The following is an 18,134-nucleotide window of genomic DNA, read 5'->3' as shown; positions in this document are numbered from 1 at the left end:
TCATTGTCTTATCTCTTACAAAAATGAGTTATCCATTCATAAATTGCTGATTTCTTCAGGACAATGTCTTTATAAGCTTTTGGTAAAACATCATTGATGTCTGGGAGCAGCAGATGGCATAATGGTTACATCACTGGACTCCCACATAGTCGACTACCATTCGAATCCTGGACTCAGGGGCTTAAAACTCACACCAGGCGCATGTGTGTATGTGCTCAAAATCTGAGAGATGAATGGAGGAGAAGAGATTGCAGTGTGGTCATCTCCCAGGAGGGGTTATTTCTCGTTTTCTGTCTGTCTCTCTCTGGGAAGTGCACATGCCCTATGACAAAAATCTCTCTTAAAAAAATTAGTAATTTCACTATTCTTTCACCCATGCTTCACCATAAATTTGATATTTGTTCGTTTCAATTTTAGCAGATGTTGTGTTGCTTGATAGAGGCTCTTTCCAAGCTGATGTCTTATCCTAGGGCTTCAAACTAGAACTGTTCATACATATTATAACCAATTAGATGAGCTTACTTTGGTGCAATTTTTTGAAATCCAGACATAGTTTTTTATAACATTCATTTTCCATTATCTTTTTGAAGATTCCTTATATATATATTTATATGTGTTTGTATTTACATTTAAATATATAATATATTCACATATATGTATACTTACATATGTATTTTCTTACAGGAGTTGGATCACACTATAATAAAAATTTTCCTACAACTTGTATTTTTTTTAACATCAAGTTATGGACTTCTTTCCAAAGCAATGCAGATGGAGCCATCTAATCCCTTATGAGTCTGCATCCTATTCCACAAAATGGAAGTGCAATACTTCCACAATAAATTCTTTAATGGACATCTCTACATGCTTATTTCATCAGCTAATCAAATTCAATAAGCAAAGCCAAAAACTATCATTTTCTTTATAAACTGTTGTATGTATCTGATCTGTATTATGCATCTTGGTTAATAGTACCATCATCTTTTCACATATATAACTCGAGAACTAGTGCTTACATTTCCCTGTGTTGAGGACATACATTTCGCGGCCTTTGAGAAATGTTCCCTTGTGCCATGATGCATTCAGGCTCCTTGTCTTCCACACTGGATCTTCATTTGGAGACACCACTCTTCACCTACTCCTGTAGTCTCCCCTTATCCATGGGGGAGATGTTGCAAGACCCCCAGGGGATCATTGAAACCTCAGATATGCTGAACCATATATGCACTATGTTTTTCCTCTATATTTACATACCTATAATAAAGTTTATAAATAAAGTATAATAAGAAATTAACAATAATCATAAAATAGAGTAATTATAACAATATGCTATAATGAAAGTTATAAGAATGTGGTCTCTCTTTCTCTTTTGTTCTCTCTCTCTGAATATCTTGTACTGTACCACAAGTAGCTACAATCATGAAAAGCAAAAACCACAGGGGGACCAGTAGTTAGCATAACGGTTATGTCACTGAACTCCCATGTAGTCGACCGTGGTCTGAGACCCGGACCCAGTGGCTTAAACTCACGCCGGGTGCGTGTGCATGCGTGCCCAAGATCCTGAGAGGAGAATGGAGGAGAAGGGATTGCGACATGACCATCCCCCTGGGGGGTGATTTCTTGCTTTTTGTCTCTCTGTCTCTCTCTGTCTTTCTGGCGAGCGCACGTGCCCTATAGCAAAGAAACCTCTCCAAAAAAAAAAAAAAAAAAAAAAAAAAAAAAAAAAAAAACACAAAAAAAAAAGGAAAGAAAGAAAGAAAAACCACAGATAAAGGGGTTCTTACTACTACAATTCAAGCCACAAAAAGCTGGGAGCAGTTCTTTCACATCCTATGTCACTAAGCTCATCTACTTTTACCACCTAAATATCTCTTGATTTCACTCTACTTTTTCTCTATTATCATTGTCTTAAGCTAGGATTTCATTATCATTCATCATCTGACCTGTTGCAACAGTCTGTATACCATTCTCTCCTTGTTGTCCTTCATCAATTCACCATGCTTCCCTTGATGTGCTACTCATCTCCCCTTTTCTTAAGGGCCAATCTGTTAGCTCCCATGTAGTTTACAAACATTCAAGGACACCCATTCACCCACTGAATAAAATTCATGTTTCTTAGCTTGCAATACAAGGATTTTTTTTTTTAAATCTCCTACCTAGCTCTCCAATCTCATTTCCCATTGTTCCCAGTTCCATTGCGCATTTTACACTTTTGCAATATCAAAATGTATATAGACACACACGCACTTGCATATGCACACACACAAGAAAACTGAGTCTTTCACATACTTCTAAATGTTATTTTCTCTGTATGAGATGGTTTCTTATGCCCTCTTACCTAGAAAATTTGTATTTGTTTTTCAAAGTCCTGTGCAACCATCACTTCCTCAATGAAGTCTTCCTTTAGTCTTCTCAGACAAAATAAATGACCTTTTTATTTATAAGTTGTGAATTTTATGTGCACCACTTTTGCATATGTGAAACTATTGCATATTATTTTATTTATCTATGTCATTATTTATCACTTTACTGAAGCATTATTCTTAGTTATTTGACAGTAAGGACCAGGTATTAATTCATCTTTGTACATTTATCACCTACTACACTTTTTGCACTAGTAAGTGCTCAGTAAATTTTTTTTGGGGGGGAGAGGTTTTTGCTATAGGGCGCGTGTGCTCGGGACTGGGACCATGGTCGACTACATGGGAGTCCAGCAACATAGCCATTACGCCAACTGCTGATCCCAGTAAGTTTATTTTATTATTTTATTATTTTATTTATTTTTCTTTCTTTCTTTGTTTTTATTTTAATAGAGGATTTTGCTATAGGGCACGTGCGCTCACCATAAAGACAGAGAAAGAAAGAGATAGAAAGCAAGAAATCACCCCCCAGGGGGGATGGCCACGCCACAGTCCCTTCTCCACCATTCTCCTCTCGGGATCTTGGGCACTCATGCACACGCACCCGGTGTGAGTTTAAGCCACTGGGTCCAGGATGCAAACCGTGGTCGACTACATGGGAGTCCAGCGACATAGCCATTACACCAACTGCTGATCCCAGTAAATTTTTATGAATATAAACTGAATAATGTCTCTATTCCTTTCTCTCTCAGTACCTACTATCTCTTTATAATGCTACCTCCTCAATTATTGTGTGTCTCTTATTTGTTTTCTTCCCCACCACCATTAGAATAATACAAGAACTCATTCCCTTTTGTCTATGCATTTAGAGGCATTTGTTAAATATGTTGTTTCAGGAATGCAAAGTTGTGGAAAAACATATTGTCTGGCCTAGAGGAAGTCTTGACAACTTACTGGGGTGGACCGACAAACAGATAAACCCCTGGTTTTTCACCTCATAATTTTCTCCTAATTCTGTGTTCCCTTCACAATACCCTCAACAATTATCATAGTTGTGATCATATGACCCTTTTTGTTCAAAACCATGTAGTTAGGACTCTGTGTGTTTTACATCCTATTCTACCCTCTCCCTTCTTCCTCTGCTTCTTGATTTCTTGTCCATTCATCAAAGTTTAATTAAAATAGTATCTTCTCTATGAAGTATTCCAGGATCCTTCAAGGGATAATTAGCATGTCACTTCTTTTATTATAGTATTCATGGACATCCTGCTTTATGTTATAATTATTTATGTGCATATCTGTCTCTGTTATTAGATTGGGGCAAGAATAGATTTGGGAGGCTTTTTTCCTTTTTGGCTTCACAAATGGGTACTAACAGAAATGCAGTGGGCTTTAAATGTCAAGCTTATTTTTTATTCCATTTAGAGGTTATTTCACTCTCATTATATAATCCTCAGTGATATTTCTGTCTATAAGCTTTACAGAATCGAATGCAATGGTGGTAAAATTTATTTTATTTATAAAAATTATAATTATTTTATAAAATAACTTTACACAAAATTTAACTAATTCTCTAAGAAAGGATTCTATTGCCTTTAGCTACAGTGAAATTACATAGCAACAAGCCTTCATTAATGAAGAGTAATTATTGTACTGTGGTAATCTCAAATGCAAAGTAGTATTACAATAAAGTATATGCATTATACTTGCCAAATGAATTAATACTGCTTACTCTCTTGATTAAAAGATCAAAGATTTTTTAATCATGTCTTTGCACATTTTGCTTGTAATCTGCTGAATCCAGTAATAAGTGATAACAAACCTATCATTTATGTAAATGTTCAGAGGCTTGACAGTAATGAAATTTGGATTAGCTCTTATGGAGGAATGAGGAGTGCAAATATGTAATCTTCTCACATGCACACAGGGTAGGATAATTCTTTTTCTTTTTTTTTTTTTTCTTTTCCCTGGTTGAGAGCTATTGGCCAATGCAAAAGTGATTTTATGTTGCTTTTAGATCTTTATTTGATACACTGGCCTGGAAGACAGATTTCTGAAAGGAGTTGGGGTCAAATTCAAGTAGAAACATGAGCAGCCCTGGAAGAACTGTATAATACATATTAATTTTCTATTTATCATAGCAAAAATTAAATATTTTTCATCTAGGTACATTTAATTTCCTACTATTAGAATAAAAATTTTTTTCAATATATGTAATTTATTGAAGAATCTTTTATTTCTACATGTCACTGAGAGGCACTTTGGCCATTGTAGGAAAAGAAGTGTGGACTTTAGAACCAAATAATTCTGAACTGTGGCTTTGAGTAAGGTACATATATTCTCTTAATTTCAGCCTCCTCATTTATAAATGGTTTTAAAAATTAATTTATTTCTTTCATGAGTGTGTGTGTGAGAGAGAGAGCGAGCGAGCACCCTCAATAAGGTCTTGATGACATGATCCACCCCATCTTTAGTCAGCCCTGGGTCACGTGCACACATGTGCCTGGCATGCATAGGGAGGTCCCTGGACTGAACCCAGACCTTTCCTATGTGTTTCAGCCTTAAAGTATCATGTTTTACTACTGTACCACCTCTGTCCCCCTCATTTATAAATTTTTAAAGGATTGTGAAAGGATTAAATGAGATAACATATGTAAAGCATTTAGCAGAATGCTTAGCACATGATAGGCTATCACTACATAGCAATTACTGGTATCATCAATTTCAGTGTCATTGTTAAACTGCCCCTTAAACTTCATCTTTTGTGTTACTATGAACTGGGGAATGTAAGAAACCTATGTTTATAATCTAAATTTTTATATCTGGCTTTGCTTGTGTTGTTAACCTTTTAGTGCTTTGTTCTTTGATACTGTGTCATGTATCGTATCAAATTATCATGCTTGTTCAGATAAAAATATCCCTACAGTCATTTTAGTTGTCTTTTTAATTACAGTTACAGTATATGCAGTGTATAGGATAGAATTACATAAAGCAGCAAGTACTCTTTCCTGCTTATCTGTAGTCTTATTTCCTATAGAAAAGCACTTTTTATGTATCTTTAAGCCATACCTATACATATATAATTTATATTTGTATATAAATTTTTGAAACACGCTTTATTTCCCACTCAAGTAATATATTCTGGATATCTTACCCTGTCATTATTTACATATCTACCCAATTCTCTTTTTTTTTAAAAAAAAAATATTTTATTTGAAAATAATTTGAAGTTTACAGAGAAGTAGCAAGACTAAAAATAGTACAGAGGACACTTGTATACTCTTCAGCCAGACTTTATTATTAACACTTTTCCCAACTAGCTTTATCTCTCTTGTTCTCTCTCATATATGTAGAAATTTAACTTGAGGTTAAGTTGGCTCTTGGCTTTTACCCTTATGTTCTAGAATGCATATTTTCTTCAGAATAGGGATATTCTTGATAGAGAATACATAGAAGAGGTCCTTCTGCCCCAGCTTCCCAGTTAGCTAGAGTTATGGGTGCATGCCACCACACCTAACCTATTGAGGGTGGACCAGGAATTGAACCCAGACCGCCCATGCAGCCTCAGCCTCAGTCACTGTGCAGCCATGCCCTCTCACTTGTGCCATTGAGACTGCATCTCATATAGCATTTTTCCTTCTCCAGTACAGAATCTAGTCTAAAGCCAGAAATGGTATTAAACTGTCATGTTTCCTAGCCTCATGTAATCTGGAGCTTTCTACAACCTTTCTTTGTCTTTTACAATACTGACATTTTAAAAAAATACAGCTTCCCTCTCCCATTGACATACAATCTTCCTGTTTACATGCTGTTTTTCTTAAAGTTTATTTATTTATTTTTCCCTCAGGGTGATACACACGCACAGAGGCACTCTCAACAGAGTCTTTATGCCATGATCCAACCCTCAGCCTCAGCTAGGCAGTATCACATGCGAGCGCGTGAAGAGGCACGGGGAGAGCTCAGAACCCAACCCCAGGACCTTCCCATGTGGCCTCAGTATGGCAGAATAACATGTTACTGCACCACAACAGCTGGTCTTACGTAACTTACTTCATCGATTTATATTTTCTGCTTCAAAGGGCTTCCCTAATCCCATATTATAAAGATATTCAAATATGTTTTCTTCTAGTTCTTGTAAGAGTTCATTTTTTAAAATCTTTGATTCATTGCCTGATGAATCAATAAACAAAACATAATATATTCCTACAAAAGAATATTATTTGGTCACAAAAACGAATGAAGTAGGATATAAGCTGTAATATGGATGAACCTTAAAGCATGCTTTGTTGAAACTAGGCATAGGTGTCATGGTGGACTACGAGCAGGTCCAAAAGGGGCCCCTGAATCTAAAAGGTGCCACAGACTTCAGCATGACCAAATGGAAGAAGAAAAAGGATAAAGACAAGGCAAAGCTCCTGGAAATGATGGGGGTGAGCAAAAAGAACAAGGAAGAGAAGCAGCGTGGCCTGGACAAGAGGCCCCAGCCCAGGCAGCCTTCGAGAAGATGCAGGAGAAGTAGCAGATGGAAAGGATCCTGAAGAAAGTGTCCAAGATCCACAAACAGAGAGTAGAGGACTTCAACAGACACCTGGACACTCTGAGGGAGCATTTCAACATTTTCAATGTCAGCTAGACGAGGTAGCCTCCTGGCTCTGGGTGTGGAGCAGCACCGATGGGAAGCAGAAGGAAATGCCAGGGTAATGTTTGGCCCGTTTGTTATTTTCTAGAAATACGTTTTTGTATACAGACCCTTGCATCTTCTGCTGGGACAGTATTTTTTAAAGCTGTGCACCCTCATTCTGGAACTTGAGTAAAAGCAAGATGGCCTTTTTATTCAATTTTGGTTTCTTGGTAACACGTAGAAGATAAGTCATTTTAAGCTAGCAGGTGGCATGGAGGTTGAAGTGGCTGGATCTCATGGATGACTGCATGATTTGAGTCCTAGACCCGACAGCTTGAAAAACACTTCAGGTGCATGTGTGTGCATGCCCAAATCCTGAGAAGAGAAGGGATTGTGGCATAGTCATCCCCCCCCCCCCCGGGGGGGGGTTTTCCCCCCCCCCCCCCGGGGTGTGATTTCTCACCACTCCTCACCTCCTATGTTTCTCTCTGGCAAATGCACGGACCCTATGGCAAACTAACAAAAGAAGACTTTTTAGTTTGCACTGGGGGAAAACAGTTATGCTAAATTAGGACCAGCAGAGTGCATAATGGTTATGTCGCTGGACTCCCACGTATTCAACCGTGATTAGAGTCCTGGACCTGGCAGCTTAAAAATCCTGCCAGGCATGTGTGCATACGTGCCCAAAATCTCGAGAGAAGATGGAGGAGAAGGTAGTGTGGCATGGCCATTCCCTCTCAGGGGGTGATTTCTAGCTTTTCCTCTTACTGTCTCTGTCTCTTTCTGGCTCTAGCAAGTGCATGTGCCCTAAGGCAAAAACCTTTCTTTTTCTTTTGTTTTCTTTCTTTCTTTCTTCTTCTTTTTTTTTTTTTTTTTTTTTTTGTGAGGGCATTGTCTCACCAGCTGAGGACATTTTTTTTGGAAGAGGGAGAGTAAGAAAGTACCTGCCATGGGGTATGCTCATGCTGCAATCCCTTCTCCATCATGTTCACACAGACCCAGCATGTTTCTCAAGCCTCTAGGTCCAGGACTCAAACCTCAAAGTCAGCCCTGTGGAATCTAGTTGCCCTAACTACCATGTCTCAGGCTGGCTCATAATCAAATTCATAATCAAATTCTCTGTAATTTCTGTTCTGGTCTAGAGTTCTACCTGCCTCTCCCTATTTCAACACAATACTGTTTTATGTACTGGAGCTTTATTTTATGTGATTTTGTAGGACTGGTTCTGCTGCTCAATTCTTTACTCCCCCCTCCCCCAACTTTTCCATTTCAGAATTTTCCTAGAAATTCTTATATGTTTATTATAAATGTTACAATATTTTATTCAAGTTATTTATTAAAGTTGTTAGATTTTTAAAAAATATACTTTTAAAAACAGCACTTTTGGGTTCACAAGAAAAAAATAAACACAAGGTGCAGAGACTTCTGATATGGGCCCTTTCCTCACACACTGTCAGCATTCTGCACCACAGTAATACATTTGGATTCACTTTTTCCCCCCCAAGCCCATCTGTATTCAGTTTTTCAGTTTTATTAAAGATATTTTTCAGGAACCAGCAGTTAGCGTAATGGCTATGTCGCTGGATTCCCATGTAGTCGACTGCGGTTCGCGTCCTGGACCCGGTGGCTTAAAACTCATGCTGGGCATGTGTGCGTGCGTGCCCAAGATCCCGAGAGGAGAATGGAGGAGAAGGGATTGCGGTGTGGCCATCCTCCCTGGGGAGGGATTTCTCACTTTCTGTCTCTCTCTGTCTCTGTCTGTCTGGCGAGCGCACGCACCCTATAGCAAAAATCTCTCCAAAAAAAAAAAAAAAAACTCTCTAAAGATATTTTTCATAAACAATTGTGCTATTTCAGGTAGGACATGGGCAGACAATCGTTAACAGTATACAACCACGTTCAAGCTCCCTTCTTTAATGGACTACCAATATCAGAAAGCCACTATAAAACCCAGTGAGGTCTTCATCTGATGCTCTGAACAGAGCAAGTTTAGAGTGAGGGTTGATATTTCACATTTAACATGTTGTTTAACAACCTTTCACCAGCTGACCCTGACTTTTGGGAAACAAAAATGGCAGAATTATCGACCTTCTTTTGAAGGATACCATCTTAATGTCATTGGAAAGTCCAGATTGCCTGATGTAATAGTAACCAGTTTTTTGTGATCAGGTCCCAACAGATCTCTGGTTTAAGGGAGTTAAGTCTATGCTGAAGGGAGAGGGAGAGAGGACATAAAAGTGAATTTAATTTTCCACACCACAAGGCATCTGTGCCAAGTGGCTGTGTGTCAACATCAGGGAATCCCTCCTCTTGGGAGCCAAGAGGAAATTTCTCAAAACTAGATGAGAGGGACCAGCAGTTAGCATAAGGGCTATGTCGCTGAACTCCCATGTAGTCAACTGTGGTTCAAATCCTGGACCCGGTGGCTTAAACTCATGCCGGGTACGTGTGCGTGTGTGCCCAAGATCCTAAGAGGAGAATGGAGGAGAAGGAATTGTGGCATGGCCATCCCCCCTGGGGAGTGATTTCTCGCTTTCTATCTCTCTGTCTCTCTCTGTCTGTCTGGCGAGCACACGCGCCCCATAGAAAAAACTCTAAGAAAAAAAAAAAAAAAACTAGATGGGAAAGATACTTTCCAAATCAACCCAGCTTCAGAGACATTCTATTAGTGACAAATGCCCCTTCCCCAAAAACAATGAAGTGTTGTGTGAGCTAACAACATAGTTTAAAAAAAAAGGTAAAACAAAATTCTGCAATTTTATAAAACTTGATAAAAATAGTATTTCAAACTGTACAGTCATCAGAGGTACACTCTTATCAACAATGCACACACTTCACTTGGCATCTCCAGCACCTTCAGCTTTCTGTGCCTGGTCTGTTTTGGCATCTCCATTTTCTGCAGGGTTATTCCCGTCCTTGCCAGCATCAGCTTTTCCCTTTTTTCCTTTGGGCACCTTCTCTCCCTTCTTTGCAGGGGCCTTTTTAGGCTTCAGCTCTGGCTTTGGAGGAGCAGGTTTCGCAGACAGCCTTGCAGACCTTCTCTGTGGTTCGTTCTTCACCTTGGCTTTATCTCCTTTAGCATTCTCTTCAGCCTATCTCTTGGGCATGGCGGCAACGATGGCAAGACATAGGTGCTGGGTGAGGATGAAGCGGAGTGCAGACTTTGTTCGCTTCGGGGGTCAGTGTCGCCTCTTCTTCACACTGCTCTGGGATTCACTCTTGGTGTTGTACATTCTGTGAATTTTGACAAATGTAGAACGACATGTATTCACCATTATATTACAATTTGTAATGTTTTATATGTCCTAATAAATCCTTTATGTTCTTCCTATTTTTCCTTTCCTGCCCTCTAAACCCTGAGAACTACTGATCTTTTCCTTGTCTCCACAGCTTGCATTTTCCAGCATATTGTATAGTTAGAATCATATAGTATATAGTCTTTCAGATTGATTTCTTTTACTCAGTAATATGCTTTACGTTTCTTGTGTGTCTTTTCATGACTTGATAGCTCATTTATTTAGGGTAATGAATAATATTCCATTGTCTGGATGTACCACAGCTCATTTATCCATTCACTTACTGAAGGAAATATCGGTTGCTTGCAAGGATAAAGCTCTTAAAAGCATTGTGCTCGCTTCGGCAGCACATATACTAAAATTGGAACGATACAGAGAAGATTAGCATGGCCCCTGCGCAAGGAGTAAAAGCACCTGTGTGCAAGTATTTTTGTGAATATAAGTTTTCAATTCACTCATTTAGCATTTGGGTAAATATCAAGGAGCTGGTTTATATGGCTAACTGCCTTCCGAGTGGCTGTACTATTTGCATCCTACCAGCAACAATGAGCGTTCCTATTGCTCTACATCCTCATCAGGCTTTGGCGGTGTCAGTATTTTGGAATTTGGACATTCTAGTAGGTATGTAGTAGGTTGTTACAACCTTGATTTCCAAGTTTATCATCTAATTTGGGTTATCTCTCCGTTATTTAAGTTTTCTTTCATGTCTTTCAGTGGAGATTTGTAGTTTTTTTCATATAAGTTCTGAATATTTTTATGAAGTATAGTTTTTTATGCTATTATTGATGATCCATTTTCCTTTACATTTTCTAAGTATTCTTTTGTGTCTATTGTTGATTTATTTCCTTTACTTGATTACCTCATGGAGTTCGAATTTTAGATGATATAATGTAATTATAATTTTACTTCCTCCTTTCTAAATCTTGTCTATGTGTGCTCTTACTTCTCACTCTACACACTCTTCATTTATTCATCATGAATTCATTCCTTCCTCTTTAGGTCTGATCTCAAGTCTATTCTGCATTCCAGACTTTTCTCCAGAACTTGAGACTTAAACATTTATTCATTCAATAAACACTTTTGAACTGTTACTGTGTACTAGACTCTGTTCTCGTTATATTTCCTGGGTGTGTGTGTGTGGGGGGAAATAACTAATTCCTAACAAAGAAAGTTCTACTTACAAAAGAATAGCAATGATGTCTTGTTATTATAATGTATAGTTTAAATTTGAAAGATAATATATTAGATCACAAAGCATTTATAGTCTCTCAAATAGTTTACAATTTTAGGCCAAAACTACATCTAACCATTACCTTGTGATGTGTTTTGATTACCCTATCACTCTTTTGATTCTAAAAACCTCTTTTACATGTTTCAATTTCAAATTTGCAGTAATAAATTCCAAAATGTAATGTTCTTATCCAGAGGATACATGTCAAGAAGATTTAAACCAGTGACCCCAAATAAATGTGGTAAATCATTTACTTGCATGGTTAACCATGAAGATTTTAAATTAAAGATTAAAATTTATTTTTTATATTTTTCTACTGCTTGCTTTCATGATTTCTCTAAAGTCAGATAATTAGCTTAGCCTCATACTATTGTAAGAATATTTTAGAACTTACAGCATTACTTAGGGGAAAATACAAATATTTAGGAAGAGATCTTTTGAGAAGGTTCAGTAAATACAAATTGAGTATAAGCCTTGTGGCTATTCTGAAAGGAGAGAAAGTCAGAAGACCAACATTTAGGTTCCAGATCTACAAACAATAGTTATATGATTTAGAAGTTACAGCTCTTTTCTTCAGCTATAAGGTGAGACTAAATGTACTTGTTCCTCTTCTTCAAAGTAAGGTAAGAAGAATACATAACATAATATATCAAAATTTTAAAATCTCCTTATTATTATTATTGCCAAATCTTAGGAAATGTCAGTTAAACTTCCTTTTTTGGGATCAGCAGATAGCATAATGATTATGTCACTGAACTCTCTCATGGTCGACCCAGACCCAGTGGCTTGAAACTCACACTGGTTCAAGTCCCAGACCCAGTGGCTTGAAACTCACACTGGGCATGTGTGCATGTGTGCCCAAAATTCCAAGAGAATGGAAAAGAAGGGATTGTGGCATGAACATCGCCCCACAGGGTAATTTCTTGATTTTTGTCTCTCTGGCAAGCACAATGTGCCCTTTAGCAAACATCTCTCTTTAAAAAAAAAAACAAAACTAAACCTCCTTTTCAATGGAAGAAATCCAATTATAGTGTTCCTAAGAGGTAGGTAAATATCTGCGCTCCACTTATACTTTACAGAAATAAAAGATAATAAAGAATATGCTCTATTAAAAAAAGATAAGTATTAATATAAGTCACTTTTATATATACTCCAGTGGTAAGGACTGAAACAGAAAAAAATCATCTTTTTTTAGTAAATGTGTCACAATTTATTTATTATAGTTAAGATAACAGCCAATATGAGTAACACTATGATAAACATTAGTGTATATATATTTTTGACTACATTTCTTATAATCTTAGTATAAAATTCTATAAATTAAAATATATAATTTTCTTCTTAAATTGTACTTAATTTTGTGAGTTAATTTTTTTATTTCTTTTTTTATATATTCAGTCACTGTTTGTCATTGCAGCATGCAAAAAGAATCTTTCCAGCATGAAGACACTCTATATTAGTCCAACTAAAGATATTATCATACACATTATCATCAACAGATAATTTCCCATTTGTGTGATCCTTAAATGTTTCTTTCTTTTTAGTTTTCATTTGTATTTTTATTAAAAATATCCTCAGGGCCCATAGAATTCTCTTAGGTAAGATCTTCTGGAGACAATGCCAAGTGATATAGAAGACATAAATAACATTTTTAAAGCTAGTCCTAGGTACTGCACAGTTAGAAGAGTTTCTTTTCAAAAAGAAAAAAAAAAACTTTAGTTTTCTTACATTTACTGAATATTTTAGTAATTTTGCAAGAGGACATGTGTTCTCACATGAGAGCAATAGAGTACTCCTCAGTGGAGTGTGGTCATGCTGCCCTTTCTCCTCTACCTTTCCCACCTCCACTAGAAATTGGGGCACACACATGCATGTGCTTGGTATGTTTTTCAAGCTGCCAGCGCCAGGACTCAAATCATGGTCAGCTGTGTGGGATCTGGTTTTCTTTCTTACTTGCTGATCTATGTGGTCACCCTTCTCATACTTAAAATTTGGGATAACTGTAGGTTATATTTAACAAATGTAAAATTTTCTATTTTGATGTAACTCAGCAGATAAAAAAAGGTAGTAAGAGTCTGAAAGCGAGATATTTCCTATCAGTGAAAGTAAACTGTCAATATTTTTTGCTTTGGAGCCAGCAGATGGTATAATGGTTAAGGTGCTAGATCCCACCTGACTATCTGGTTCATTTAGCGTGAAAATAATGCCAGGTGCATGTGTGCACATGCCCAAAATACTAAGAGGAGAAGAGAAGAGAAGGGATTACAATTTGGCTACCCCCTTTAGGTTGTGATTTCTCACTTTCCTCTTTTGCCCTTTGTCTACCTATGGTAAGCACAGTAGCAAAAAAAATAAAAATAAAAATAAAAAAATTCTGTTTTGTTTAAAAAAGAAAATGAAACAACAACATTCAAAACACTATCATAGGAAAAGTGTTTAAAGGCTCAAAAATTATACTAATGGCCGAGCTCATCTGTTTAGATACTGACTGCCTCTATCAGTGAAATGAGAACATAGAATACATACTATTTTCATTATAAAAACTATTAAATTAAAACAAGAAGGTGCAGGATAGCCCTGCAGCCTTATGGTTAAGGGAATCAGTTCCCACATGGCCAACTGTGGTTCAAATACTGGCCCTGGGGAACCAGCAGTTAGCGTAATGGCTATGTCGCTGGACTCCCACGTAGTTGACTGTGGTTCGCATCCCGGATCCGGCGGCTTAAAAAACTCACACCAGGCGCGTGTGCGTGCATGCCCAAGATCCCGAGAGGAGAATGGAGGAGAAGGGATTGTGGTGTAACCATCCCCCCTGGGGGGTGATTTCTCGCTTTCTGTCTCTATGTCTCTCTCTGTCTGTCTGGCGAGCACACGCGCCCTATAGTGAAAAACCTCTCCAAAAAAAACCCCAAACAAACAAACAAACAAAAAAAACAAAAACAAAAACAAAAAACAAATACTGGCCCTGGCAGTTTGAAAAACACACCACATTCATGTATATGTGTGCCTAAAATCCCAACAGGATGATAAAAGGGAGAAGGGATTGCAGTGTGACCACACCCCACTGGGGAGTGATTTCTCTCTCTCTCTCTTTCATTCTGTCTTTCTCTGGCAAATACATTTGACCTCTGCAATTAAAAGCCCCAAACTAGAAAGCATTTCATGCATAGTAAAGTTGTACAAAACCTTTTTCTGGTTTCAACACCACTCACGCTATCTGTCCTTAAATAAATAAATAAATAAATAAATAAATAAATAGCACAGTGGGCTGAATGGAAATGAATTTTTTCATTAATAAAATTTGTCTTTCCCACAACTAAAGAGGCAAACAAAAGGCTCAAATAGAATTCCTTATGTTATTTCTCTTCCTCACCTAAAATTTTCAAAAAAAAAATCAGTTACTTAGCAAATAGAGCCTAAAATACTGTATTTTCTTAAAATTATGCATGTTTTCTTTGTGGACTTTACTAAAAATTATTCTGAGGTCTCAAAAAAAGTAGGCAATCTTCATGCTTATTAAAATGATTTCAGAGAAATAAACTTTGGAAGGGCCTATCTTTTATTTTCAAATGAAGTACATTCTGTTTGAAGCAGAATTACTAAAAAACTAAAAGCAAGATATTCAGGATAACTGAATTAAAAAATAGACTATATTAAATAAATTTTTATAAAAGTAGCTCTGACTACACCAGTTGACAGCTTTTGGTATATAATAAGAGGAAAAAAAAACAAAACAAGACAAAAAAACCCCTCAAGGCATTGTGGTAAGCCATAGTTGTTTTTAAAATACCTGTTAAAAGGAAAGCTGCGGCTTATACTAGTGGTCAGCATGTGAGAAATTAGAAATGCTCAGAGTTTCAATGAATCAAATCTCAGAATTAGTGAGTATAGTTATTCTCTCTATCTGGTAACTCAATGTGTAGAATTTGACAGTGTGTGATAAATGAGATGTACTTTATAATAACTTTATAGAAATTTTGAATCTATATATTACTTTAGAAGGAGTAAAGAACTTAAAATGAACAAGTTTCCCCTTAGTGCTATTTCTTTAAAAGCTAGACAACTCAGGCCCCATCATTATTTTTAAATTAATTAATTAATTAATTATAATTTGACCAGAGACAGACAGAGAAAGAGGGAGAGAGAGAGAAAGAGAAAGTGAGAGAGCAAGCCCCCAGGTCCGGGACTTGAACCATGGTTGTCCATGTGAGAGTTCAGTGCCCTTAACCACCACGCCACCTGCTGGCCCAGGCCATCATTTTTGAGGAAGAGACAGAGTAGAATGAAAGATGCTCCTTTCTGTTGCTCACACAGAAAAGTTAGGGGGCAGTAATGTTTTACTTCTCTCCCTCACTTGTCACTTCCACATATTAGCAGCCTGCAAATTGTTCGTATTCTGTTAACTCTTTCTCCCTGCCTCTCAAGCATAGATTAGGCCACCAGTATAGATCACCGGGAACTTTGAAACAGCCTCTTGTGCTGCCACTGTCCTTGCCTTGCTCCGTTCGTTCTCCACATGATGACTGAGGTGATCTTTCTAAACTGCAAATGTCCCTCATGTAAAACTTTCGTTACTTCCTGTGGTTGTCAGGATGAAGTCCACACTTTCTCATGTGGCTTATAAGGTCCTTCTTGATCTGAACCTTTTCCCTCAACAAATACTTTACTTTCTAAATTACTGAAATTGTTATTTCCTGGCTAAGTGAAGTTTTTGTCCCTGATACTCACACATTGCCCAGATGACGCCTGCTGGCCTCCCAGCCATCAGTGCATTCCTCTACCCTCTCCCTGGAGCATCTTTCCACTTTGGCCTTGAATGTGTCAAGCACATTCTATCTCAGGGCTGCTTCTGTATTCTCTGGCTTGACTGTTCTCCCAGCTATGAAGTTAGTTATGTGACTCCAATGTGTTACACTCTATAGCTGTATGGAAAACTGAAATGATGGTGGCCAGCCAGTGGTGTGGTAGTTTGTGGAACCTATATGGCTGACTGCATAGTTCAAGTACCAGACCCAGCAGCTTAAAAAACATGCTGGACATGTGTATGTGCATGCCCAAAATCCCTAAAAGAGAATGGAAGAGAAGGGATGTCACTGTGGCCAACCCCCCCCCCCCCGCATCGCCCCCCCCCCCCCCCCACGGGTGCATTCTCACTTTCTCTCTCTGATGAACACACCCTCCCTCTAGCAAATTAAAAAACAAAAAAACTGAAATAAGGGAAAGGATTAAACATACTAATATTAAGCATATTCAAAATACAGATTCAAAAGTTGGAACTTCTAAGAAGTCAAATTGGAAAACTAGTATACAGACTACAAGAAGTGACAATAGACATTTTTGGAGTAGCATTGGGAAAACTAAGAGGCTAAGAGAGAATCTAGATAGGTCTTTCAGATAGTGTTAGTAGTTGCAAAGCAGTTCCATATGGTTAAATACTTATAATTACTTACCATGTAATGAATTGCTCAAAGTCCCAGAGCTATGGATGTTTGCAGACCATCAAGGAGAAACAGAGATATCCTCAACTAACTAAGGGTCTACATAATAATAGCCACTGATAATTAGCTTCAACTCTATGTCACATCTCACTGCATTATCTCCAGACCTGTATTTCTAATCACATGTGACATAACATTACTTGGAAGTTCCAAGGACACCTCCTGTCTACAGTAGAATTTGTTATTCCCACCAGACCCACTACTTTTCCTGTGTTCCCTTTTCTAGCTAATGGCATCATCATCCACTCAGATAACCAAGCAAGAGAGCTAGATATTCTCTTTTATACCTTGCTGTTCTACCAGCCATACCTAGCCTGTCATCCTCTCATGTTGATAATACTTTTCTTTTTTTTAAGGTTTTTTTGCCATAGGGTGCATGCACTCACCAGAGAGACACTGAAAGGGAAAGTGAGAAATCACTTTCCTGGGGGAATGGTCACACTGCAATCCCTTCTTCTCCATTCTCTTCCCAGGATCTTGGGCACGCATGCATTTGTGCCCAGTGTGCTTTTAAGCCATCAGACCTAAGCTGACTATGAACTGCAGTTGGCCCTGTGGGAATCCAGCACCTTACCCAACACAACACCTGCTGGTCCCAATAATACTTTTTAATGCCTTTTTAAAAGTTTATTTATTTCTTCTGTATGAGAGAGAGACAGCATGCCCAGCAGGGTCCTGACACTGTGATCCATCCCCAGTCTGCAGCCAGTTCTGGGATCATGGGCACCTGCATGCCTAACAGACTCAGGAAAGTCTCTGGACTTGCACGAGAGTCCTCTCCTGTGGGATTGCTTCATATAACTTCTTGTTTTACTGGTGTGTTACTGTCTGGACCTACAAATATTTTAATGATGCTCAAATCCATTTATTTCTTTTCATCTTTACTGACTCTACTTACATGAAGGGTATACTTGTCTATGCATAATAATGGATTTACCTTCTTCCAATCTTATGTAAGCCTCATTCATTTGCCACAAGGCAGCCTTAGTAATATTCCCCAAATTAAAATCTAGTTACGTTTCTTCTGTTTAAAACCTACAGTGATTCGCCATTGCCTTCAGGATAAAGCACTTGGTGACTACTGTTTGAATGAATTATTTTGTCAGACTTTATATTACCAAGTCTTTA

At 37.8% G+C, this 18,134-nt stretch overlaps 3 pseudogenes; 2 read left to right on the top strand and 1 right to left on the bottom strand.

The window, feature by feature from the left end:
* Nucleotides 1–6,667: 6,667 nt before the first annotated feature.
* LOC102486694 (protein FAM32A pseudogene) lies at nt 6,668–7,002 on the top strand (annotated as a pseudogene).
* Nucleotides 7,003–9,815: 2,813 nt separating this feature from the next.
* On the bottom strand, nt 9,816–10,088 carry LOC102486275 (non-histone chromosomal protein HMG-17 pseudogene; annotated as a pseudogene).
* Nucleotides 10,089–10,608: 520 nt separating this feature from the next.
* LOC114004971 (uncharacterized) lies at nt 10,609–10,709 on the top strand (annotated as a pseudogene).
* The last annotated feature ends 7,425 nt before the right edge of the window (nt 10,710–18,134 follow it).

This window comes from Tupaia chinensis, unplaced genomic scaffold (assembly GCF_000334495.1).
Source record: "Tupaia chinensis unplaced genomic scaffold, TupChi_1.0 Scaffold140874_1, whole genome shotgun sequence".
NCBI lineage: Eukaryota > Metazoa > Chordata > Mammalia > Scandentia > Tupaiidae > Tupaia > Tupaia belangeri.
The sequence above is the reverse complement of the archived record's forward strand: the minus strand, read 5'-3'. Positions and strand labels throughout refer to the sequence as shown.